The following is a 26,695-nucleotide window of genomic DNA, read 5'->3' on the forward strand; positions in this document are numbered from 1 at the left end:
GATTTCAAGTCAATGGCCCCTTTTGTGGGCCTGTTTCATATGATTAGTGGGTTATCTTCGAAATAATAATAATAATAATAATAATAATAATAATAATAATAATAATAATAATATAGGTAGGAGACCCTCTTTCAAGCTTTTTCTGGTCGACTCCATAAGAAACGTCGGCATAAAATATTCACTCAGATTTGTATTAATCTACGGACACTGTACACCGGGTTTCAATATATATATATATATATATATATATGAATAATCACATCGAACCGTGATCCATTTATATATCAATTCAAGCTACAAATGTCCTTTAATATCTAAATTCACTTTACCTCCCAAATGATATATTTTTTCATATATGTACCGAAGGGGAATTTTTAAGTTGATAACAATTTCGTCCCCCATGGGATCGAACCACCGTCCAGGTGGACGGGGACGAAATCAGGACAGTCAGTGACGCTATCCAATCGGCCAACAGAGACGTCTCTGTTGGCCGATTGGATAGCTTCACTGACTGTCCTGATTTCGTCCCCGTCCAACCTGGACGGTGGTTCGATCCCATGGGGGGACGAAATTGTTATCAACTTAAAAATTCCCCTTCGGTACATATATGAAAAATATATCATTTGGGAGGTAAAGTGAATTTAGATATTAAAGGACATTTGTAGCTTGAATTGATATATATATATATATATATATATATATATATATATATATATATATATATATATAAATTTCGTAAAATTTGTTGTCTTGACTTTCATATGTATCCAATAGGCGCGTTACTCGCCAACCTAAATGTTACTGAAAAAGCCGTAATAAGAAGAACAGAAAACATCTTCAATAAAATAAATGCAGCTGAAGCAGCAATCTCCTTCAATAGAATAATAATAAAATTAATAATAATAATACAGCTGAATAAAGTGGCAGAATTCAGTTAATTAATTCTTCTATTTTATTCAAGAGAATTTGTTTAAAAGAGGGTCTTCTTCTTCTTCTTCTTAATAATAATAATAATAATAATAAAATAATAATAATATAAAATAATAATAATAAATAATAATAATAATAATAATATTTAATAATAATATAATAGCAATAATAATATATTCCGTAGACGCTCAAATAATATGAATACGGGGTTATCTTCTGAATAATAATAATACCGACATCCAGATGCGTCATTATAATCATATATCTGTCACAACAAACACACGCAAGAGTGGTATGACTTCTGTTGACAAACAAGTTGTTTTAACTAAGGAACCATTAATGAAGTATTATCATCCCTTCGGTACAGTTTGTTCCCTGGCAAAATGTAACCTTGGTTCAATATTACCTGCAGCCGAGGTCGTTCTTGTTAGGACACTTGAGCAAGAAAGGTCACTCAGGAGAAACAGATTCTAATTAACGAAAATAGCGTAATTTGACAGCACATGTCATTTTGCCTTAATGAGTGCAGACATTATCATTTTTTTTAGGACTTTGTGACAAGAACAGGTAATGGGGGCATATTCCCGAACTGTAACCTGGTATTGGACCTTCACTGAACAAGAGGGTTGCCATATCTGAAAAACTAACCATACGATCTTGAAAACAATCTCATTATATTTCCCACACCCAAACAACCATTAGGTTACGTCTTCGAAATAATCTAACATAATCTAATTTAATCTAGAGGCATGGCAAAAAAAAGGGGGGGTAGCTGGTGCAATACCAGTATACATCTCGGGAATTTGCGTAAGGGGTAGCAATAGGTAGAATATTGACCTAATTTATCAGTTATATTAATGGGGCATGGTCATTACTGAGTACCTGGGTATTTGAGCATTACTTGGGCATACGTTATCTGTAGTAATACTATAATACTCCAACACTTTATCTTCATTCGAGGAAAAATAAAAATGTGTTGAGACAAAGAGCTAACCGTTTAAAGATGACGTCCATCTGATAACTTGTCCAGACTTAGGTGGATTACGGAATCCGGCAACAGTAAGAAAAAATTTAAGGCCATAAAAAAATAGAAATAAAAAAAACCGGCCTAGAAGGAGCTGGATTAAGAAGTTTGGAAATAATATGAAAAAATGTAAGATTATGGTAAAAAAAATGGTCCATTTAATAACTTAACTAGACGTAAATGCATTACGAACTCTGTCAATAGTAAGACAAAAAATGAAGTTTATAGTAAAAGTAAAATACTGATTAGATAAAAAAAATTAATTTAGGCACAATGCTTACAGTCTGCCTCAAAGCAACAACGAAAGACAGCACTGCTTTATGAATTCCACCTGACAAAAATAATTTGAGAGGACAAGAAAAGGAACGGAACAATGATTAATATATTAAAAATAAGAGTCACATTTTGAGAGATCGTGTCGCTATCAAGTAAACACGGGCCCGCAAACTAATTAGGCTAAGTGTTTTAAAATGAGATTACTCTCACGAGGAGATTAAATGGGAATGAATCTTGGAATCCTTCCGAAACTCTTTATTAGCAAAATGCAAAACGACAACTGCCTGGGAAGGGAAGATTTCAATTTAAACGCCAACTGGAAATCATTTTCGCTTACTCGGGGAGTAAGCCTACAAACTATTTTGTTGCTGTTGTTGTTCTTGTTGGGGGTAGGAAAGGTCTATGGCAGAGCCTAAAAATGTCTGAAAAAAAAGTGTTTCGCGTTGAGTTAAAGATACAGGAGTTTTGGGATAGGATATTTCTGATTTACTTATTAGAATGAAAATTTAGAAAATAAATAATGTGCATGTTGAACAATACACAAAAACGTACTTTTAATTAAACATGGTGTATTCATTTTAATTTTCGTTGGTGAACCAAGGGCCTTTTTGACCATAGATTTTAGAACATTTTAATTTACGTTAAGTTAGGAATATAATTTTTACAACTTAAGCGTAAGGAGACAATATTGCACGTGTCCCGAATAGGATGGAGGTCGGATCGCGCCTTTCTTCTGTCAATAATCATCTTCTAGAGATCAACAGAAATGAAAGGAGACTTCATTTAGGATACAGACTCTCTCTATATTTTGATATAAGCTGTCTAGACTCTGTTTTTTTCCATCTGTCCATCCGCCTGTGGTGTTTGCGCATGGTAACACTGCGTTCCGGGCTTTAAATAATGTACTATTTCGAATATTAACGATGTAATTCGCTTACAGTAAATTATTAAAACACTTTTCAGTTGCAAATGTACACCAAGATATCCATTTTTTACCTAAAACTCACACATAGCGTAATTATTTTTTACCTAAAACTTACACATAGCGTAACTATTTAAAGCCTGGGACGCAGTGTTACCATGCGCGACCACCACAGGCGGATGGACAGATGGAAAAAAACAGAGTATAGTTAATTTTCAACATTACTGAGGAAGAACAGTCTCCCTGAAGATGTGCAATTGAAACTTCAAAAGTATTATTGCCCTGAATCTATTCTCCTTACGCTTTAATACATTTTCATATGTTTGTTAATTTACTGATCCATTATTCTTTTTTAATAAGTAAGATCCCTTCTTTCTGTATTTCGCTTTACCTCCTCTTGCCTCTTCCTGATGAACACCATAATATTCTTTGGAAGCTTGAATTTCAAGTCAGTGACCTCTGTGGTGGGCGTGTTCCATATGAACAGTTTATCTTCTGAATAATAATAATAATAATAATAATAATAATAATAATAATAATAATAATAATAATGATACCAGAAGCCAACGGCCTACCAAAGCAAGCGGCGCACCTAACGCATGGCGTTATTAAACGAAAGATACGCAAAAATACGCACTGCATTACACAAATCCGAGCTAAAACTCTACGCAGAGACGAGGCCCCTGTTACGACCTGGACTATATATAGCTACAGGTCTTGAAAGCTCAGATTTCAAAGGATTTCGGAGTCATCCTGCAAATACTACTCTCCTAATAGCGAAGATCAAGTGATGTATATGTCTATATATATGTATGTATTATGTATGTTAGAGTATGTATGATGTATGTCTACTATATATGTATGTATGTATGTATTGTATGTATGTAGTATGTATGTATGTGTGTGTATATATATATATATATATGGGAGAAAGGGAATATTTAATAAAAATATTTCGTGTTTCCGCGTACATGAGAGAGAGAGAGAGAGAGAGAGAGAGAGAGAGAGAGAGAGAGAGAGACGAGAGAGAGAATGGTGGTGGTGGTATATAAGGTGGTTTAAAAGGCTTTTGAAATGGCAGATAATAAAAATCTTGAAAAAAAAAAAGTAAAAAAGTTTGGGGGTTTCAGTGTACTCATGACTGTTGAGGTTGAAGGTGATTTGGGTAGATGGACGGTTAAGGATTTTTTTTTTTTTAAATCGAACAATCTTTTAATTGTATCAACAAATTGCTTAACCGTCGTAGTCGTTATCAAACTTGACGGCCAGGAAACATAATAGTATTATATTTTCGTCATATATTTGGAGAGTAATAAACGATTGTCTAAATTACCATTGGATGATTTCATATATATTAATATATATATATATATATATATATATATATATATATATATATATATATATATATATAATATATAGATATATATCATATATCTATATATATATATATATATATATATATCCTAGGCAGGAGAACGGGCGCAGGAACATATACACATCCATTTGATACATTTATTGTCAACGCGTTTCTTGACCCATGGTCACATCATCAGGACATCTATATAAAAAGGAATCCGAGCACATAATTAAAAGAAACATATACAAAGCATAAGAAAACTTAAAATGGAAACTAAGTTAAACTTAAATACTGAATCACACTTAAATACATTTACACATTAAAAACCAAGAAAGTTTAAAATGATCCTTAAAAAACTAAACTCAATAAAAGAAAAAATAAAGGTAAAAACGAACTTAAAATGAAGAGCAAGGCGCACCTCTCAAAATGACAGAGACAAACGCACTAAAAGAATACACAAGAACAGAAAAAGAAGGCGGACAAATATAAACAAACAAGCTAGTTATGCTATGAACAAGGGAACAGCCGATGATTGGCAATTTAACGTAGGTACAATTCTCTTTATTAGCAGACTTTCCAAGAGAAGCAGTTCTCCAGGTTCCTTGACTTGGCCAATTATTTTAAAGTTGTCATATTTGATCGATGTCTTGCAACTTCTAGCGTGCGATCTTATATTGGAAAGTTCGGGATTAGACAATCTGCAGCCCGTACGATAACTCACGCCCATGTGAGAATCGGCCCTGACCTTGAGGAGACGCCGAGTCGAACCAACGTAATTCCCGGAACTACATCCGGGCACTTGTACTCATATACGACGCCCGACGTCATCAAAGGACAGAGCCGATCCTTGAAGGGAAACAAAGAGCCAATAGTTTTAGGATTTTTTGGAATTAATTTTATATTTAGAGCACCAATATGATTTTCAATAATTTTAGCACACTGCTTGGCAAAGTTTTGATTGGTGGGTAAAAAACAAAAGCTTGCGTATATAGTAAGTTTAGGTACGTTACATTTAGGTGTTAAGGGTGCAAGTTTTTATCAAGAACTTTCTTAATAACCTTAAGTACTAGATGGGCAGGGAAACAGTTGTTACGGAAGTAGTGCTTAAGGAAGAGAATTTCAGAATGAAAAGAGAGCCAATTAGAAGTTAGAGATAGAGCCCGATGTACCAAGGTATGCACAGAATTAATTTTAAAATTAATAAAACACAAAACTATAAAAATTGGAGCCGAGAGTCCGGTGAATGTACTTTTCCTAAAAATGGTCCGTGTTAAAATGATCATTGTCCTTAGTAACTAAAACATCAAGGAAAGCCAACTTACCGTCTTGTTCTTTTTCAATAGTAAAATTAATATTATTATGGAAGTTGTTGGCTAGGTTTAGGAATCTGTCAGCATCATATTCATTTTTCAATAGAACGAATGTGTCGTCTATATACCTGGCGTAAAATAAGGGACAGAAGGACAAGGGGCCACTCCTCCATTACTTGCTCCTCCAGGGAACACATGAAAATGTTGGCAAAGGTGGGGCCGAGGGGAGACCCCATCGCCATCCCATCGATCTGTTTAAAAAGCTGGTTACTAAAAACAAAGGCCGTGTCCAGCACGGCTAATTCTAAAAGTGTTTTAAAAGATTCATAATTAAAATTACAATATATAAAGTCAGGTGTAGGGAACAATTTAGTTAAAATAAGATCAATGGTCTCCCTCACAGGAACGTTAGTAAAGAGGGATTCTACATCTAAACTGACCATATACAAATCTGAGTCTTGTGAGAGGATCTTAGTTTTAAAATCTTCGGAGTTTCTTAGGGTATATTCATTCCGGGTCACGGCTCCAATAAAGGTACCAGAAACTTAGCAAGCCTTGTAGTTGGCGTATTGTAGGAGGCTAGGGTAGGGCGGAGGGGAACCCCTTGTTTTGTGGATCTTAGGCAGGCCGTACAGGATACCAAAGGAGGACCCGCTGGAAAAAAGATCATCATAAGTTTTCTCATTTATTATTCCTTCAGTTTTGAGAGACCGTAAAAATCTATTGATCCTGTCTTCTATCCGGTAAATTTCTTGATAGTTGGGTTGTCCAATTTTAGTGAATTTGGTGGGATCATCGAGTATCGTGTTCATTTTATTTAAATAGTCAGTTTTATCTAAAATAACTACCCCTCTTCCCTTGTCAGGTCTAACAACTATGATGTCTTCACGTTTTGATATATTCTTGAGTAGTTCGTAATCCTCCTTCCTGAAAAAGGGAGCCCAGTTAGTATTTAATTTGGCAAACGTATTATGAGACACTACCATTAATTCATTTTGTAGGCGTGAGATATCTTTACATAGATCGAGTCTTTTAATACGTTGGAATAGTATTTCCAACGGTAGAAAGAATTGACAAAAATTGGCTCTTTGTTTCCCTTCAAGGATCGGCTCTGTCCTTTGATGACGTCGGGCGTCGTATATGAGTACAAGTGCCCCGGATGTAGTTCCGGGAATTACGTTGGTTCGACTCGGCGTCTCCTCAAGGTCAGGGCCGATTCTCACATGGGCGTGAGTTATCGTACGGGCTGCAGATTGTCTAATCCCGAACTTTCCAATATAAGATCGCACGCTAGAAGTTGCAAGACATCGATCAAATATGACAACTTTAAAATAATTGGCCAAGTCAAGGAACCTGGAGAACTGCTTCTCTTGGAAAGTCTGCTAATAAAGAGAATTGTACCTACGTTAAATTGCCAATCATCGGCTGTTCCCTTGTTCATAGCATAACTAGCTTGTTTGTTTATATTTGTCCGCCTTCTTTTTCTGTTCTTGTGTATTCTTTTAGTGCGTTTGTCTCTGTCATTTTGAGAGGTGCGCCTTGCTCTTCATTTTAAGTTCGTTTTTACCTTTATTTTTTCTTTTATTGAGTTTAGTTTTTTAAGGATCATTTTAAACTTTCTTGGTTTTTAATGTGTAAATGTATTTAAGTGTGATTCAGTATTTAAGTTTAACTTAGTTTCCATTTTAAGTTTTCTTATGCTTTGTATATGTTTCTTTTAATTATGTGCTCGGATTCCTTTTTATATAGATGTCCTGATGATGTGACCATGGGTCAAGAAACGCGTTGACAATAAATGTATCAAATGGATGTGTATATGTTCCTGCGCCCTTCTCCTGCCTACTATAGTACCCTTTGATGTGTGGATTATGATTGGCGCTCCCATCTGTGACATCTTCGCTCTACTACGCTATGGATGTGAAGCACCTTTTTTATGCTTTCCTATTCATCTTCAAACTTATACTGGCGGACAGACCACATTTCAACAGTTAATTATATCACGCTATGGACGGGACCACCTACGGAAGTGCCGACAGTTGGAGAAAGTATGTAGAAGAAAAGAAAAAACTACTCTGGATTTGGATTTTCTCCGGTACTGTGCAATTAACAACATCGTTCCGAATTTTATAAGATTTAAAGTGTACAAGACATCTTTATACCATTCTTCCTTTTACGACGATACCACTAAATACCTTCTTAGTTATGAAATTGGTTGTAAACAGAGGGAACACGATAGATTGTGCAAATATTATTCACTCATTAGGTCTGAGGTACTCGACTCTCTTTCCATCATTGATAGGTTCATTTTTATCCGTCTTTTTAACCAAAGTATTCAGAGTTTTTTAAATGGCATACAAAACAGACATGCCAAAAAATTGGCCAATTTAGGTGTCTTGCTTCCTAAATTCCATAATCACTATGATACCGTTTTTAATTTCTCACAATATGTACTTTCTAAACGGGAAAAATTTCTCCTCTCATTCGGGTTAGACTTCTGCTTGCCTAACTATAAACCCAATTTTTGTCAATTCTTTCTACCGTTGGAAATACTATTCCAACGTATTAAAAGACTCGATCTATGTAAAGATATCTCACGCCTACAAAATGAATTAATGGTAGTGTCTCATAATACGTTTGCCAAATTAAATACTAACTGGGCTCCCTTTTTCAGGAAGGAGGATTACGAACTACTCAAGAATATATCAAAACGTGAAGACATCATAGTTGTTAGACCTGACAAGGGAAGAGGGGTAGTTATTTTAGATAAAACTGACTATTTAAATAAAATGAACACGATACTCGATGATCCCACCAAATTCACTAAAATTGGACAACCCAACTATCAAGAAATTTACCGGATAGAAGACAGGATCAATAGATTTTTACGGTCTCTCAAAACTGAAGGAATAATAAATGAGAAAACTTATGATGATCTTTTTTCCAGCGGGTCCTCCTTTGGTATCCTGTACGGCCTGCCTAAGATCCACAAACAAGGGGTTCCCCTCCGCCCTATCCTAGCCTCCTACAATACGCCCAACTACAAGCTTGCTAAGTTTCTGGTACCTTTATTGGAGCCGTTGACCCGGAATGAATATACCCTAAGAAACTCCGAAGATTTTAAAACTAAGATCCTCTCACAAGACTCAGATTTGTATATGGTCAGTTTAGATGTAGAATCCCTCTTTACTAACGTTCCTGTGAGGGAGACCATTGATCTTATTTTAACTAAATTGTTCCCTACACCTGACTTTATATATTGTAATTTTAATTATGAATCTTTTAAAACACTTTTAGAATTAGCCGTGCTGGACACGGCCTTTGTTTTTAGTAACCAGCTTTTTAAACAGATCGATGGATGGCGATGGGTCTTCCCCTCGGCCCCACCTTTGCCAACATTTTCATGTGTTCCCTGGAGGAGCAAGTAATGGAGGAGTGCCCCTTGTCCTTCTGTCCCTTATTTTACGCCAGGTATATAGACGACACATTCGTTCTATTGAAAAAATGAATATGATGCTGACAGATTCCTAAACCTAGCCAACAACTTCCATAATAATATTAATTTTACTATTGAAAAAGAACAAGACGGTAAGTTGGCTTTCCTTGATGTTTTAGTTACTAAGGACAATGATCATTTTAACACGACCATTTTTAGGAAAAGTACATTCACCGGACTCGGCTCCAATTTTTATAGTTTTTGTTTTATTAATTTTAAAATTAATTCTGTGCATACCTTGGTACATCGGGCTCTATCTCTAACTTCTAATTGGCTCTCTTTTCATTCTGAAATTCTCTTCCTTAAGCACTACTTCCGTAACAACTGTTTCCCTGCCCATCTAGTACTTAAGGTTATTAAGAAAGTTCTTGATAAAAAACTTGCACCCTTAACACCTAAATGTAACGTACCGAAACTTACTATATACGCAAGCTTTTGTTTTTTACCCACCAATCAAAACTTTGCCAAGCAGTGTGCTAAAATTATTGAAAATCATATTGGTGCTCTAAATATAAAATTAATTCCAAAAAATCCTAAAACTATTGGCTCTTTGTTTCCCTTCAAGGATCGGCTCTGTCCTTTGATGACGTCGGGCGTCGTATATGAGTACAAGTGCCCCGGATGTAGTTCCGGGAATTACGTTGGTTCGACTCGGCGTCTCCTCAAGGTCAGGGCCGATTCTCACATGGGCGTGAGTTATCGTACGGGCTGCAGATTGTCTAATCCCGAACTTTCCAATATAAGAACGCACGCTAGAAGTTGCAAGACATCGATCAAATATGACAACTTTAAAATAATTGGCCAAGTCAAGGAACCTGGAGAACTGCTTCTCTTGGAAAGTCTGCTAATAAAGAGAATTGTACCTACGTTAAATTGCCAATCATCGGCTGTTCCCTTGTTCATAGCATAACTAGCTTGTTTGTTTATATTTGTCCGCCTTCTTTTTCTGTTCTTGTGTATTCTTTTAGTGCGTTTGTCTCTGTCATTTTGAGAGGTGCGCCTTGCTCTTCATTTTAAGTTCGTTTTTACCTTTATTTTTTCTTTTATTGAGTTTAGTTTTTTAAGGATCATTTTAAACTTTCTTGGTTTTTAATGTGTAAATGTATTTAAGTGTGATTCAGTATTTAAGTTTAACTTAGTTTCCATTTTAAGTTTTCTTATGCTTTGTATATGTTTCTTTTAATTATGTGCTCGGATTCCTTTTTATATAGATGTCCTGATGATGTGACCATGGGTCAAGAAACGCGTTGACAATAAATGTATCAAATGGATGTGTATATGTTCCTGCGCCCTTCTCCTGCCTACTATAGTACCCTTTGATGTGTGGATTATATATATATTATATATATATATATATATATATATATATATATATATATATATATATATATACACACACGTATATACGCACAATAATCTAGTGGTCACTTTTCACCAGATCTGTACATAACTATTGCCTAATATACAGTCATTTATTCCTCTTCAAATTTATGACAAAAATATATTATTATTATTATCATTCCCGGCCGTCAAGTTTGATAACGACTACGACGGTTAAGCAATTTGTTGATACAATTAAAAGATTGTTCGATTTAAAAAAAAAAAAAAAAAAAAAAAAAAAAAGATCCTTAACGTCCATCTACCCAAATCACCTTCAACCTCAACAGTCATGAGTACACTGAAACTCCAAACTTTTTTTTTTTAAGATTCTTTAATTCTCGGTCATTTCAAAAGCCTTTTAAGCACCCCTATACCACCACCACCACCATTTTCTCTCTCTCTCTCTCTCTCTCTCTCTCTCTCTCTCTCTCTCTCTCTCTCGTACGCGGAAATACGAAATCTTTTATTAAATATTCCCTTTCGCCCAAAACTTTCACGGCAAGTACACTCCTGTATCTCGCAATTCGAATTGCACAAACTCTCTATAAATTCGAAGTCGTTTGCTTCGCAAAAAACGAGGAATATCTGGTCGACTGAATTACAGAGTGAATAATTAATGTGTGTTTACATTGAGCTCCAATGATAAAGGTGTGCTTGGCTTGGCAGCTCGCCTGCGGGGCGCGCACAATACTAAATACTCGCAATGCGATGCTCATTCATCTTTTGGTAAGGCGTCGAGGGTCGAGTCAGCTCAAAGAACGACCTAAAAGAGATACTTTTAGATTTGCGTAAAAAAATAAAAGGACTTAAAAGTGATATTTCTAGATTTGCGCCAAAGAACGACGCAAAAGTGATAGTTTTTAGATTTACGTCAGAGAACGTTAGAGAGAGACGTAACCCGTATTTATTATAAGAGCTGCGTTTCATCCTTTGGTCAGGTGTCGAGGGTCGACTAAGCTAAACGTAAAAGTCATGGTTTTGGATTTACGTCAACGACGTAAAAGGAATATATTTTTTTTCTATTTACGTCAAAGTAAGTAAGAGAGAGACGTAACAACACATCCTCTGGACAAGATTCTCGGGTCAAATCAGCGAGACATAAAAGTGATGGATTTAAATTTACGTCAAAGAACGTAAGAGTAAGATATCGTAAAAGCTTCACATACTTTATATAGAGAAGGATAAAAGATTCACATGATAATCTTCAACGTTTTTTCCATTTCTTGGAATGTTTTAAACAAGGTACATCAATGAAACGTAAGCACAAAACGTAAAGCTGACAGTTTCAGATTTACGAAGAGCAAAGACGTGACCCTGATACCTTTAGATTTTCGTAAAAAAACGTAAGCGAAAAACGTAACCCTGATAACTTTAGATTAACGTAAAAAACCGTAATAGCAAGACAACCCTGATCATTTTTGATTTACGTAAAAAACGTAACCGAAAGACGCAACACTGATAATTTTAAATTGACGTCAAAATACTTAAGAGAAAAACGTAACCTCGATAATTTTATATTGACGTAAAAAACGTAAGAGCAAAACAACCCTGATAATTTTAGATTGACGTCAAAAAACGTAAGAGCAAGATCATTTTAGATTGACGTCAAAAAACGTAAGCGAAAGACGTAACCCTAATAATTTTAGATTGACGTCAAAAAACGTAAGAAAAAAACGTAACCTAGAATTTTAGATTAACGTCAAAAAACGTAAGATTGACATAAAAAAAACGTAGGAGCAAGACGACGTAACTCCGTTAATTTTAGATTTACGTAAAAACAGTAAGAGGAAACGTAACTCTGTTAATTTTAGATTGACGCCAACAAACGTAAATCTAATTTCAGATTTTTAAAAAATCATAGCAAGACGTAACCTCGATAGTTTTAGATTTACATAAAAAAAACGTAAATGGAATTTCAGATTTAAAAAAAAGTGGAGCAAGATGTAACCCTGTTAATTTTAGAAATACTACTTCTAGGAAAGTAAATCTAATTTAAGATAAACAAAAATAAAAAAAAGTTGGAGCAAGACGTACCTCTGACAGTCTTCGATTCACGTCAAGGAACGTTGATCTAATTTTAGATGCACAGACTTTCTAAAGAGAAAGATACCAGATTCACATACTACTAATCTCAAAACCACAGTTTATTAACGGCTCCCAAACTTTGTCTAACTAAATCCACATTAGTGGAACACAGCCAGCGGTAAGTCTGTTTCGGGCTCAGCCTCGTCCACCGTTGTTTATGCTTTCCTGTACGAATTAGTTTTTGACTTCAACCGCGAGCGTGAATGGATTACATTCCTCGTTTTAGTAAATGCATGTAAATCGCTTGGTGACTTTGAAATCTGGTGATTTTTTAATCTCATGGTTTATTTGAAATCTCTCAGTGATTTTCAAATCTCCTGGTGATTTTCAAATCTCCTGGTGATTTTCAAATCTCCTAGAGATTTCGAAATCAACAGACGATTTGAAAATATACCAGTAGATTTCAAAATCTCCAGGAGATTTCAAAATCACCAGAACGCCTCAAAATCACCAAGGGATTTACATGTGTTTACTTAAACCGAGGAATGTAATCCATTTTGAAAACTTCTCGTGATTTTGATATCTCCAGGTAATTTCGAAAGCTCTTTGTGACGTGTAAATCTCCTGATGATTTCGAAATCTCCTTGTGAAGAGTAAATCTCCCGGTGATTTTGAAATCTGGTGACGTGTAAATCTCCTGGTGATTTTGTAATCTCTTTGTCACGTGTAAATCTCCTAGTTATTTGTGATGTTTAAACCTCCTGGTGATTTTAAAATCTCCTTGTCACGTGTAAATCTGGTTATTATGAAATCTCCTTGAGACGTGTAAATCTCTTGGAGATTTTGAAATCTCCTCGTGATGTGTAAATCTCCTAGTGATTTTGTAATCTCCTTGTGACGTATAAATCTCCTGGTGATTTTAAAATTTCATTGTGACGTGTAAATCTCCTGGTGATTTTGAAATCTCCTTTTGACTTGTAAATCTCCTAGTGATTTTGAATTATCCTTGTGACGTGCAAATCGCCTGGTGATTTAGAAATCTCCTTGTGACGTCTAAATCTCCCGGTGATTTTAAAATATTATTTTCACGTGTAAATCCCATGGTGATTTTGAGATCTCCTTGTGACGACTAAATCTCCCGTTGATTTTGAAATTCCTCGTGAAGTGTAAATCTCCTGGTAACTTTGAAATCTTATCGTGACGTGTAAATCTTCTGGTAACTTTGAAATCCCCTCGTGATGTGTAAATCTCCTGGTGATTTTGAAATCTCCTCGTCACGTGTAAATCTTCTGGTGGTTTTGAAATCTCCTCTTGAAGTGTAAATCTCCTGGTGATTTTGAAATCTCCTCGTCACGTGTAAATCTTCTGGTGGTTTTGAAATCTCCTCTTGATGTGTGTAAATCTCTTGGTGATTCTGAAATCTCCTTGTCACGGGAAATCTAGTGATTTAGAGATCTCCTTGTGACGTGTAAATCTCCTGGTGACTTAGAACGATTTTGGTGATTTAGAAATCTTCTGGTGATTTGAATTCTCCTGGTGATTTAGAAATCTCCTAGTGATTTGAAATCTCCGGGTGACTGAGAATGATGTGACTTGATCCGTCTAGGCGTATTTTTCTTATAACTTTGATAACGGGTAATATTTGCTACAAAACGTAAACAATGTGGAAAAACCTTTTTGTATTACATGAAATATTAGCCTGCAAAAAAATCAACGTGAAAACAATGTTTTTATTTGAAATTCAAAGGGAAATATTAACCTACAAAAAATTAAACTATAAAAAAATAACAGTTTTCATTTTAAATTCAGCGGGCAATATCAGCCTGCAATAAACTTTTTTTATTATAAATTTAACGGGCAATATCAGCCTACAAAAATTTAAACATTATAAAAAACGTTTTTATTTTTAATTTAGAGGGAAATATCAGCCCACAAAAAATTAACGACGTGGAAAAAACATTTTTTCTTTTATTTAACAGGAAATATTAGCCTACAAAAATAAAATATATAAAATGTGTTTTCTTTTATTTATTAGGAATTACTAAAAAAATATTAATATTGATTTGGAAGGCTCCCTATCGCTAGTTTGAATAAATAATACTTTTACAGTATTCACAATAATAAGCAATAGAGAATGAAACACAGTTTAGATTTATCGATGACATACTTTGTATTTGTCCTGAAAACAAAAACGTAAACATTGTCTGTTTGGTTTTATGAATTGTCATCGATTTGCTATAGAAACAGGATATGACAGTTGCCTTCTCCAGTTTAGAATGCAGAGATTATAACATTTTTTATATCATTACTCTGTATGCAGCACAGAATGCGTACAAGATGAAATATACATACATACATGTATATATTATACTTATGTATATATATATCTAATATATATATATATATATATATATTCTATGTTTTACTTAATGTTTAATATATATATATTTTATATATATATATATATATATTATATATATATATATATACATACATATACCATATATATATATAATACATACATAAACATTACATACATACTATATATATATACAACATACATATATATATATATATATATTATTTATAGGATATATATATATATATATATATATATTATCTAAACGTAGTATAAACAATAAAAAGTAAATTGGCTTTGGTAAATTATGTTTACTGTTTAAATCTTTTTTAAAATCTTTTAGTCTCTGAATAAAGAAGTACCTCTGGTTGGTATTGCTTCTCCATTCAATTATTTTTAGTTTCAATAGCTCTAAGCAGCAATGTTTCTCATCTTAAAAACTTTTTAAACCCATTTTCAGTCAGTCGGCAATAGGGCATCTTTCCTGCCATCTTACAATCCGTAAAAATTAGCACAAGGAGAAAAATGAGCAAAAAACTGACTTCAAATTTAAAAAAACTTTTAAAATATACGCAAAATACAATATGATGCAATTAAATTTAACGTCTGAAACTTATATTAATAAAAGATTTGAATACAAAACGGCAGGAAGAGATCGTAAGCATTCACCTCAAAAGACCTACGGGAATATTCTATCGATAACGAGAGAAAAGAAGAAGAAAAAAACAAGGAAATGATCATGCAATGTAAGTTGAGAGAAAAAATTGTCTCTTCCCACAAAAGAGAGAGAGAGAGAGAGAGAGAGAGAGAGAAATCGAAGGCGAACCACATTCTCTCATTATATATTGACGGTATGATAAAAAAATATATATCAATAATATTGACTGGGGAGCGTCATACATAGCGTAAGAGTTATCTATAATGTAGGTACGAAGACGAATGAATAACAAGGAAAATACTGAATCTTGCAAAGGCCGTTATTATAACAACAGTTATAACGGTAATGGATTTTGTTATTATTATTATTATTATTATTATTACTATTATTATTACTACAATGAACGTTATTTAATTGAGGCGATAAAAATACAAGTGATGATAATTTAGTGTTTTAACTGACAATACGCCGTCACAAATGAGAGAGAGAGAGAGAGAGAGAGAGAGAGAGAGAGAGAGAGAGAGAGAGAGAGAGGTCTCCAGCCCTTTTATTTATTTATTTATTTATTTTTTTTTTTTTGTCAAGATTTACGTCGAGTTTATCGTCAAAATTCAAGCAATTTTACACTTTATCACAAAAGGTAAACAATTTTTGTGCGTGTCGCCTGTAAAAATAAAATAAGCAATTAATCTATTGACACTAGATATTGCCTTTTTCTCCCGTCTGACGAGAGAATATACCATTTAAAATCACCGTAGTGTCAAGTATCTTTATTATTATTAAAAGCTATCGAGCGAAAGTGTTCGTAGGTGGATGCAATGCAAATATTCATAAACCTTTTTAAAAAGATACTGAATGATAATGGCTGCAGGCGGGGGATTGCAAATCTCGGGCAAGAAACAGACGAGATTTACGTAAATCGTGTTTTCACTCAGATGCATTTTATGAATAAAACGCGGCATGTACAGTCTTCCTTTATTGTCAATAATAATAATAATAATAATAATAATAATAATAATAATAATAATAATAATAATAATAAATTTCTACTAATGTTCCTTTACAATGATCATAACTACCATCATAAATATGACTAAGCAGAAACTATCACAATTTCATAATTTTGATAAGTTCTACTTCTATTCTCTTTGAATTTATTATTATTATTATTATTATTATTATTAGAACTAGATATCAGGTCCAGGTCAAGTGTTATTTTTCAATTATTATTATTATTATTTTTCTTATTATTATTATTATTATTATTATTATTATTATTATTTTTTTTTTTTTTTTTTTTTTTTTTGCTCTATCACAGTCCTCCAATTCGACTGGGTGGTATTTATAGTGTGGGGTTCCGGGTTGCATCCTGCCTCCTTAGGAGTCCATCACTTTTCTTACTATGTGTGCCGTTTCTAGGATCAAACTCTTCTGCATGAGTCCTGGAGCTACTTCAGCCTCTAGTTTTTTCTAGATTCCTTTTCAGGGATCTTGGGATCGTGCCTAGTGCTCCTATGATTATGGGTACGATTTCCACTGGCATATCCCATATCCTTCTTATTTCTATTTTCAGATCTTGATACTTATCCATTTTTTCCCTCTCTTTCTCTTCAACTCTGGTGTCCCATGGTATTGCGACATCAATGAGTGATACTTTCTTCTTGACTTTGTCAATCAACGTCACGTCTGGTCTGTTTGCACGTATCACCCTATCCGTTCTGATACCATAGTCCCAGAGGATCTTTGCCTGATCGTTTTCTATCACTCCTTCAGGTTGGTGCTCGTACCACTTATTACTGCAAGGTAGCTGATGTTTCTTGCACAGGCTCCAGTGGAGGGCTTTTGCCACTGAATCATGCCTCTTTTTGTACTGGTTCTGTGCAAGTGCCGGGCATTCACTTGCTATGTGGTTTATGGTTTCATTTTTCGTATTGCACTTCCTACATATGGGAGAGATGTTATTTCCGTCTATCGTACTTTGAACATATCTGGTTCTTAGGGCCTGATCTTGTGCCGCTGTTATCATTCCTTCACTTTCCTTCTTTAGCTCTCCCCTCTGTAGCCATTGCCAATTGTCATCGCTGGCTAGTTCTTTAGTCTGTCTCATGTATTGTCCGTGCATTGGTTTGTTGTGCCACCAGTCCTCTGTTCTTTCTGTCTTTCTCCTGTCTCTGTATATTTCTGGGTCTTCGTCTACTTTTATTAGTCCTTCTTCCCATGCACTCTTTAGCCACTCGTCTTCACTGGTTTTCAGATATTGCCCCAGTGCTCTGTTTTCGATGTTGACGCAGTCCTCTATACTTTGTAGTCCTCTCCCTCCTTCCTTTCGTGTTATGTATAGTCTGTCCGTATTTGCTCTTGGGTGTAGTGCTTTGTGTATTGTCATTTGTTTCCTGGTTTTCTGATCTATGCTGCGGAGTTCTGCCTTCGTCCATTCCACTATTCCTGCGCTGTATCTGATTACTGGCACTGCCCATGTGTTTATGGCTTTTATCATATTTCCGGCGTTGAGTTTTGACTTGAGTATCGCCTTGAGTCTCTGCATATATTCTTTCCTGATCGTGTCCTTCATCTCTTGGTGTTTTATATCTCCTCCTTCCATTATTCCCAGGTATTTGTATCCTGTCTCATCTATGTGTTTGATGTTGCTCCCATCTGGTAGCTTTATCCCTTCAGTTCTCGTTACTTTGCCTTTTTGTATGTTGACTAAGGCGCATTTTTCTATTCCAAACTCCATCCTGATGTCCCCAGATACAATCCTTACAGTCTGGATTAGGGTATCTATTTCCTTGATACTCTTACCATACAGCTTGATGTCGTCCATGAACATCAGATGGTTGATTTTGTTGCCTCTTTTCTTGAGTTGGTACCCGGCATCCATCTTCTGTAGTACTTTTGTCATGGGAAATCATGGCTACTACGAAGAGTAGTGGGGACAGTGAGTCGCCCTGGAAGATCCCTCTCCTGATATTAACCTCTGCTAGTCTTATTCCAGAGCTTGTAAGTATTGTATTCCAGTTGCGCATTGTATTTTTGAGGAAGCTGATGGTATTTTCCTCTGCCCCATATATTTTCAGGCATTCTATTAGCCATGTGTGTGGTATCATGTCGAAGGCTTTCTTATAGTCTATCCATGCCATGCTTAGGTTGGTTTTCCTTCTCCTACTGTTCTTCATTACCATTTTGTCTATCAGGAGCTGGTCTTTTGTGCCCCTACACTTCCTTCTGCAGCCTTTCTGTTGGTGGGGGTGGGGGGATGGTGTTTTGTCTCCTCTAGGTAGTTGTATAGCCTTTCACTGATGATCCTGTTAGTAACTTCCACATTATTGGTAGGCAGGTGATAGGCCTGTAGTTACTGCTATATTTCCCTTACTCTTGTCTTTTTGTACTAAGGATGTTCTTCCTGTGGTCATCCATTTGGGTGCTTGGTGATTTGAGATACAATGCTGGAGTTGTTCTGCTATTCGTGGGTGTAGGGCCTTGAAGTTTTTGAGCCAGTATCCATGGACTTCATCGGGACCTGGGGCTTTCCAGTTTGGCATTTTCTTTAGTTGGTGTCTGACTGTGTCTGTCGTGATCTCTGTGAATCTTGTTTTATTCTCCCTGTTTCTTCTTCCTTGACTTCCTGGAGCCATGTTGCATGTTTGTTGTGTGATACCGGATTGCTCCATATGTTTTCCCAGAGTCTCTTACTTGGTTCGGCTTCAGGAATTTCTAGGTGGTTGTCTTCCCCTCTTAGTTGGCTGTATAGTCTTTTCTGGTTGGTTCCGAATAGTTTGTTCTGTTGGTATCCCTTATTCCTGTTCATGTACCGTTGGATCTTGTGTGCTTTGGCCTTAAGCCTCTGTTTTACATCTTCTATTGTGTTGTTTAGTCCCCTCTCTTGTACTTTGTATTTCTCGTTGAGTTCCTCCCTTGTTTTCTTGCTTCTTAGCCTTTTTTCTTTTTCTGCCATCTCTTTCAGTTTACTCAAGTCAGATCTCATCACCATGATTTGCTTTTCCAGGCGCCTTTTCCAAGGAGGTTGCTGTTTTGGTTTCTGTTGGGCTGGTTGTGACGGTGGTGTGGTGTTCGAATCCCCATCAGTTCTGCTACTAATCTTGCTCCTGCATATGTCAAGTTATTTGTTTCTGTGATACTGGTGGTGTGTATTAGGCCCATTATTTCATTGACCTCACTTGTTTTCTCCATAATTTCTTGGTGTTGTAGGGTTTCATGGAGGGGATCTTTGTTCTCTCTGTATCTGGCTCCATCCATTGTCTAATCTTTTCTACCCATTCCGTCCTCTCTGTTACTTCGTCGGTGTTTCTTCGTGTGTCGTTGTTTGATACCTCATCCTCCCTGTCGTCTTCTGTGGCATCGTCTCTCAGTTCGTCTTCGTGTAATTCGTTGTCGTGTGACATTTCCCTTTCCAATTCTTCTCTTTCTGTTGGGGAGAGCCAGTTCTTTTTCTTTATGTTCCTTACTTGGTCTGCCAGCCTCTGCTCTGTTTGGGGGGTGTTATTCCTCTCATTCCAGATGTTGACCAATCTTCTTCTATATCCTCTCTCCGTCGGGTTGCTTCTGATGTAGCATCTCCATATTTCCTTATTTTCTTCTCTCGTCCATTTCTTCCTTTTTGCCTCTGTAGCTCCAATCTCAGGCTGTTGATTACTGTCGTTGTGGTGATCAGTTGCTGGATGACGACCTCCAAGTACCTGACCGTCTTCCCCTACAATTGGGTTGAATACCTGGTTGCCGGACGAGGCTCCTCTGTTGCCAGAGGTTCCATTTACGTCGTTGTCGTTTATTCCTTCATTTCTTTCCATCATTGCTGAGTTTTGCTATTTAACCCATAGCTGGACCCTACCCCATCAGGGATAGGTACTCATTCACAGCTGAGTAGACTCAGGAAATTATGGTAAAGATCCTTTCCCAAGGAATCAACGCCGAGGAGAGCGGTCACCCATCCAACGACTGACCAGCCCCAATGCTGCTTAACTTGACTTAAGTCTATTGACGACCTAACCCACTCCTCCACGGCGCCACATATTATTATTATTATTATTATTATTATTATTATTATTATTATTATTATTATTATTATTATTATTATTATTATTATTATTATTATTATTATTATTATTATTATTATTATTATTTGGCAAAGACCCTCTTTTAGGCAAATGCTGTTAAAGAAAACGGCAGAATTAAGCGAGTTGATTTGATATATTGCTTTTTTCTATTTTTATTACAATTCGCTTCTCAGGCTCAGCGATGTTTCTGAGTAACTGGCAAATATTCATATCGGGAATTTCTAAAAATTTCCAATATGAATATGGGCCAGTTACTCAGAAACATCGCTGAGCCTGAGAACCGAATTGTAAGAAAAATATAAAAAGGAATATATAAAATCAACTCGCTTAATTCTGCCGTTACCTTTAACATTATTATTATTATTATTATTATTATTATTATTATTATTATTATTATTATTATGTTCAAAACTTCTCACGTAACCTTGATTCCTCAAAACTGGAAACGAAGCGCACATGCCAATCCATCTCCATTTACACTCCCTCTGGATAATGAGTTCTCAGACGTGTGTGTGTGTGTGTGTGTGTGTGCAAAACCCCTCCCCCTCCCCCTCCCACCTGTCTATTTATAAAAGCATCGACAGGTATACACTATAGCGTGCGTAGCCTTTGTGTCACTCGGGGAGACGGGCGATAAATCATTATTGTAGTTGATATCAGAGTTTCTGCGATTTCAGACAGGTTTAATTTTCAGTTATTCTCGCTGGCTTCAGACGGTTTACTTTAATAATCTTAGTTATTTTCTGTGATTTTAGATGTTTTATTCCCTCTGGTTTCAGGAGTGTTATTTTTCAATTATTTTCTAATTTCAGATGGTTTATTGGAATAATTATAGTTATTTTCTGTGATTTTAATGTTTTATTTTCTCTGGTTTCAGAAAGGTTGGTTATTTTTCAGTTAATTTCTCTGATTTCTGATGGTTTATTTTAATTAATTTAGTTATTTTCTGTAATTCAGATGGTTTATTTTCTGTGTTATTTTAATAAATCTAGTTATGCTCTGTAATTCACCTAGTTTAGTTATCTGTGATTTCACATGGTTTAATATCTCTGGTTTCAGAAGGGCCCATTTTTCAGTTATTTTCTATGATTTCACATAGTTTATTTTCCGTGATTTCAGAATAGTTATTTTTTCAGGTATTTCCTTTAATATCAGATGGTCTATCTTCAGTTATTTTATGTGATTTCAGAAGTTATTTTCTCTGATTGCCGAGGGTTTATTCTAATATTTTAAGTTATTTTCTGTGATTTCAGATGGACTATTTTCCAGTCATTTTCTGTGACTTCCAGTGGCTTATTTTCAGTTATTTTCTGTGATTTTAGATGGTTTATTTTTTCAGATTTCAGAATGGTTATTTTTCAGTTATTTTCTGTGGCTTTAGATAGTATATTTTACCTGATGTCAGAAGGGTTTATTTTTCAATTATTTTCATTGATTTCAAAATCTTATTTTCTCTGATTTCAGAAGGGTCATTGTTCAGTTATTTTGTTTTGTCTCAGAATATTAATTTCAGTTTATGTGATTTCAGACGGTTTGATTTCCGTTATTTTCTGTGATTTCAGATGGTTTATTGTTAGTTATTTTCTGTGAATTTAGATATCTTATTTCCAGTTATTTTATGTGATTTCAGACGTTTTATTTTTTAGTTACTTTCAGTTGTTTCAGATGGTTTATCTTCAGTTACCTTCTGTGATTTCAGAAAGTTTATCTTCAATTATTTTCTGTAGTTCCAAAGTTTGTCGTCAGTTATTTCTTCTGATATCAGAGGTTTTTGCAAGATATTTTCTGTGATTCCAGAGTTTATCGTCAGTTATTTCGTCTGATATCAGACGCTTTTCTTTAGTTATTTTCTGTGATTTCAAAAGGTTTATTTTCCGTTACTTCCACGGAGGGAGGCGTGAAAATTACATCCCTGTAGGTGGCAAGTGCATAAGTCTTATAATAAACTTAACATAATCTCATCTCATGTGTACATAAATGTGTAGTGAGGCGTGGAAAATTACACACATGAAACTGGCAAGTGTAAATATCTTATAAATTACATAAGAGCCTCTCATCCTAGCGTACATGTGAATACATACGTACAGATATAATGTAAGTGTGATTGGGCAATTTATTCGTGAAAATTCATAAAAATTATATACTTGAGATTGGTAAGTGTATACATCTCGCAAACTTACACAACCTTATCACATCTTCGCGTACATGTGTACATAGTATGTGCAAGTGTACAGAGATGATTTATAATGCGCCAGAGGCAGTTTTATTCATAAATTAAATAGCGTCTCTCATCAAAGATCAGGAGATTGGGGTTACATTCATAAATCTCCTAAGGGGAGGGGGGGGGGGGGGGGGAGATTCCAAAATATAAGAGATACGAGATATTATAAATCAGGTGACAGTGGGGAAGGAAAAATGTGCATTTTTGTGAGACATAAATGTGTGTCAGAATTTTCATTCTTTCTATAAGGTGTATGAAGCAAAACATCGAATGTGAAATACATTTTGATACATGAATGGAAATGTATGTATTGTGATGCTTATCTAAAAGGAATTTCCTATAAGATATATGTAACAATACACCGTATGTGAAATACATTTTCATACATGAATGGAAATATATGTATGAGATGCTTATCTAAAAGGGATTTCCTATAAGATACATGAAACAATACATTGTGTGTGAAATACATTTTGATACACGAATGGAAATATACGTAAGTGATGGTTATCCAAAAGGGAATTCCTATAAGATATATGAAACAATACATTGTATGTAAAATACATTTTCATACATGAATGGAAATGTATGTACTGTGATACTGATTTCCTGTAAGATACATGAAACATAACATCGTTCGTGAAATACATTTTGATACATGATTGAAAATGTACGTATCAAGATAAAGGTATTTAGCATCTTTATGTATTTCTCTTAAACTTAAGAGTGTGGTATAAAACTTTGCTACCGTAAATATGCCTCAGCAAATTACGTCATTCCTTAAATAATCATTTTGTTGACAACGATTAAATCACCTATTAACAAACTGAAGACCAACCTTCCACTGGAAAATAATGTATATTATATCCATCTACTTATTTAGGTAATTATTTATATATTCAATTAAACATGCAAGCTAAATTTACAACAATATTGATATGTCAAAATATATATAAACACATGAAAGCCCCCACCACACACATATTCATAAAGGTTTAAGAGTGATAAGACCAATATGACAAAAAAAAAAAAAAAAAGCGTGATCAAACCTCCAGCTTACTCGGAGCGCGTGCTAATATCTAAGGTTAAATAGAGCTTTGCTTCTCCAAATGAAACAAATACGCTGTATTTCATTAAAATAATTGTTCTATCCTGCTTAACATGCACATTAGTTATTTTTTTTTTTGCATTTTCATTATAATAAATAAATCATAAATATCCTATGCTTCAATTCCTGTATCTTGAACTCAACGCTAAACATCATTTTCAGACCTTTTTAAGCGAAAATGATCAAGTTTAGTTTCTAAAATAAACTTGAAGAAGATCTATTCAAACACTTCGATGGATGCAACTTATTACTTTTATTTCTGTGACCTTTCTCTCTCTCTCTCTCTCTTTCAAGTGCGATGAAATGGCATGAATTTGAACAGAGATACATTAAATCTGTATGAATACTAATATATAGCTGTCGTCAGTGTCACCGTCGTAATCGATACTAAGTATACAAAGTGATTTATTAAACAATTACTTTTCTACATAAACAAAGTGATTTATCAAACTCTTACTTTACTAAATAAGCAAAGTGATTTATCACTCTTACTTTTCTAAATAAACCAACTTATGTAAAATTCTTACTTTTATTTGTAAATAAAGAACGTGATTTATCAAACTTTTATTTTATCAAATAAAGTGTTTTATCAAATTCTTACTTTACTAAATAAAGTGACTTATCAAACTCTTACTATACTAAATAAAGAAAGTGATTCATACTCTTCTCTTCTAAATAAATTGGTTTATTAAAATCTTAATATTTTAAACATACAAAATGATTTATCAACGTCTTACTCTTGTCAATAAACAAAGTGATTGATCAGTCTCTTACTTTACTAAATAAAGTGATTTATCAAACTCTTACTTTACTAAATAAACAAAGTGATTCATACTCTTCTCTTCTAAATAAACTGGTTTATTAAAATCTCAATTCTTTAAACATACAAAATGATTTATCAAGTCCTTACTCTTCTTAATAAACAAAGTGATTTATCAATCTCTAGCTTTTCACAACGACTGGGAAGATGCTCAGTCAACAAATGAGAAACAATACAAGACTCCTCCTTACCTGGACTCTGAAGAAAAAGAAGACGAAGAAGAAGAAAAAGAAGAAGCCGTCTCGAAGGTGTCAACTTAAACGCAAACTTTCTGGGCAAAGGCGGCGGGAAGTTTAAACTACAAATAGGTAAGAGCCTCTTAGAAGGAAGGTTACTCAAGACACCTTCGGTTCAATTCAGACGCCTCCGCCCGCCGCTAGTCTTTTTTTTTTTTTTTTTTTTTTTTTCGTAAACAAACCCGCGGCCGAGTCTAAGATTTGCAAAGTACTGTTGTTTCTCTCTCAAGCCACAATAACCGGAAACTTCCAGAAGAAAACTTTGAAAACAATTTTAGCCCTTTTCCTTTGACTTGACTTAAACGAACCTCATCACTGATGTGCGATATGTCATTACGGTTCATTGGCGGTTCGTCATTACTCCGAAATCTCAGCTCTAATCGCCATCATCATCTTCTTCTTCTACTTCAGTCAACTCAGCGCAGGAATTCGGGAATGATTCCGGCGCCACTTTTCAACGTATTGTCTTCTTTCCTTCTCACTGATCAAATCCATGGTTTCCGAGAATTCTCATACGTATTTAATATATATTTCTCCATTCTTCTTCCTCCTCCTCATTCACTCATGAGCGAAAGGCAGAAGGGGGAGCGGGGTGGGGGGGACACAACGAGAAGCAGTAATAGTAGAAGTAGTCTTACGTCCTTACGCACGTGACGGGGCCGCCGGTCACTCCAGAGAGAGAGAGAGAGAGAGAGAGAGAGAGAGAGAGGATTGTTTCAAAGAAAGAAAGAGAGAGAGGAGTGTTTTACAGAGAGAGACAGAGACAGAGAGAAAGTGAGAGAGATCGCACGCGAGTAGGAATCTGGAATCGGGAATCGAGAACTCGGGGCCGTTGGAGTTTCCAGCGCCACGCACGGGACCCAGTTACCAGCAGAACGGACGACTACACACGACGGCAGTCGCCCAGTGTTTACTGAGGCGCTAACGGCGATTGCCTCCTGTTGTTGGGTTCGTCTCCCCCTCCCCAACCCTTCTCCGGGAGATATATAATACCACCCGCCCCCTGCCCCGCCCTCCTACCTGCCTATCCTGCGCACACCTGCGCCCATGACAGACAGACAGACAGAGACCAGGGAGGTTGACTATTATTAAGCGTCAGATTATTCGTCGTCGTCGGCGACGAAACCAGGCGACCTCTCGCTCGCCGACTATTCACCGCGGCGGATAATTTACGAGGGGATACAACGACTGCCGTTCGAGCGACGACGAGTCGCTTATGTCGATCTCTGTCTGTATGTCTGTCTGCCTCGAAATTTCCCTCTGTCGCTCCGTTGCTGACCACGAATCCTTCCTCTCTCTCTCTCTCTCTCTCTCTCTCTCTCTCTCTCTCTCTCTCTCAATGTCATGGTTACGTGAACAACCAATCCACTCGCATCGGAGAAGCAAAAAGAAAGTTGTCCACCCCTTCGGCCTCCCAATTCTTCAACATTGAAATACGATCTATACCCAAATATGCATACTGCAATAATGCAGCCTGCGCAAGCAAGCAAGCAAGCAA

The 26,695-nt window shown here is 35.5% G+C and overlaps 1 protein-coding gene across 1 annotated transcript in view; it reads right to left on the reverse strand.

The window, feature by feature from the left end:
- The window catches only part of LOC135210208 (uncharacterized), a 149,869-nt gene extending 123,774 nt beyond the window's left edge, over positions 1-26,095 (reverse strand). The window contains exon 1 of the mRNA XM_064243043.1: positions 25,153-26,095. The gene's annotated coding sequence lies outside the window, so the exon portion shown is untranslated. The remainder of the gene's footprint in view (positions 1-25,152) is intronic.
- Positions 26,096-26,695: the final 600 nt, after the last annotated feature.

Source organism: Macrobrachium nipponense, chromosome 39 (assembly GCF_015104395.2).
Source record: "Macrobrachium nipponense isolate FS-2020 chromosome 39, ASM1510439v2, whole genome shotgun sequence".
Taxonomy (NCBI): domain Eukaryota; kingdom Metazoa; phylum Arthropoda; class Malacostraca; order Decapoda; family Palaemonidae; genus Macrobrachium; species Macrobrachium nipponense.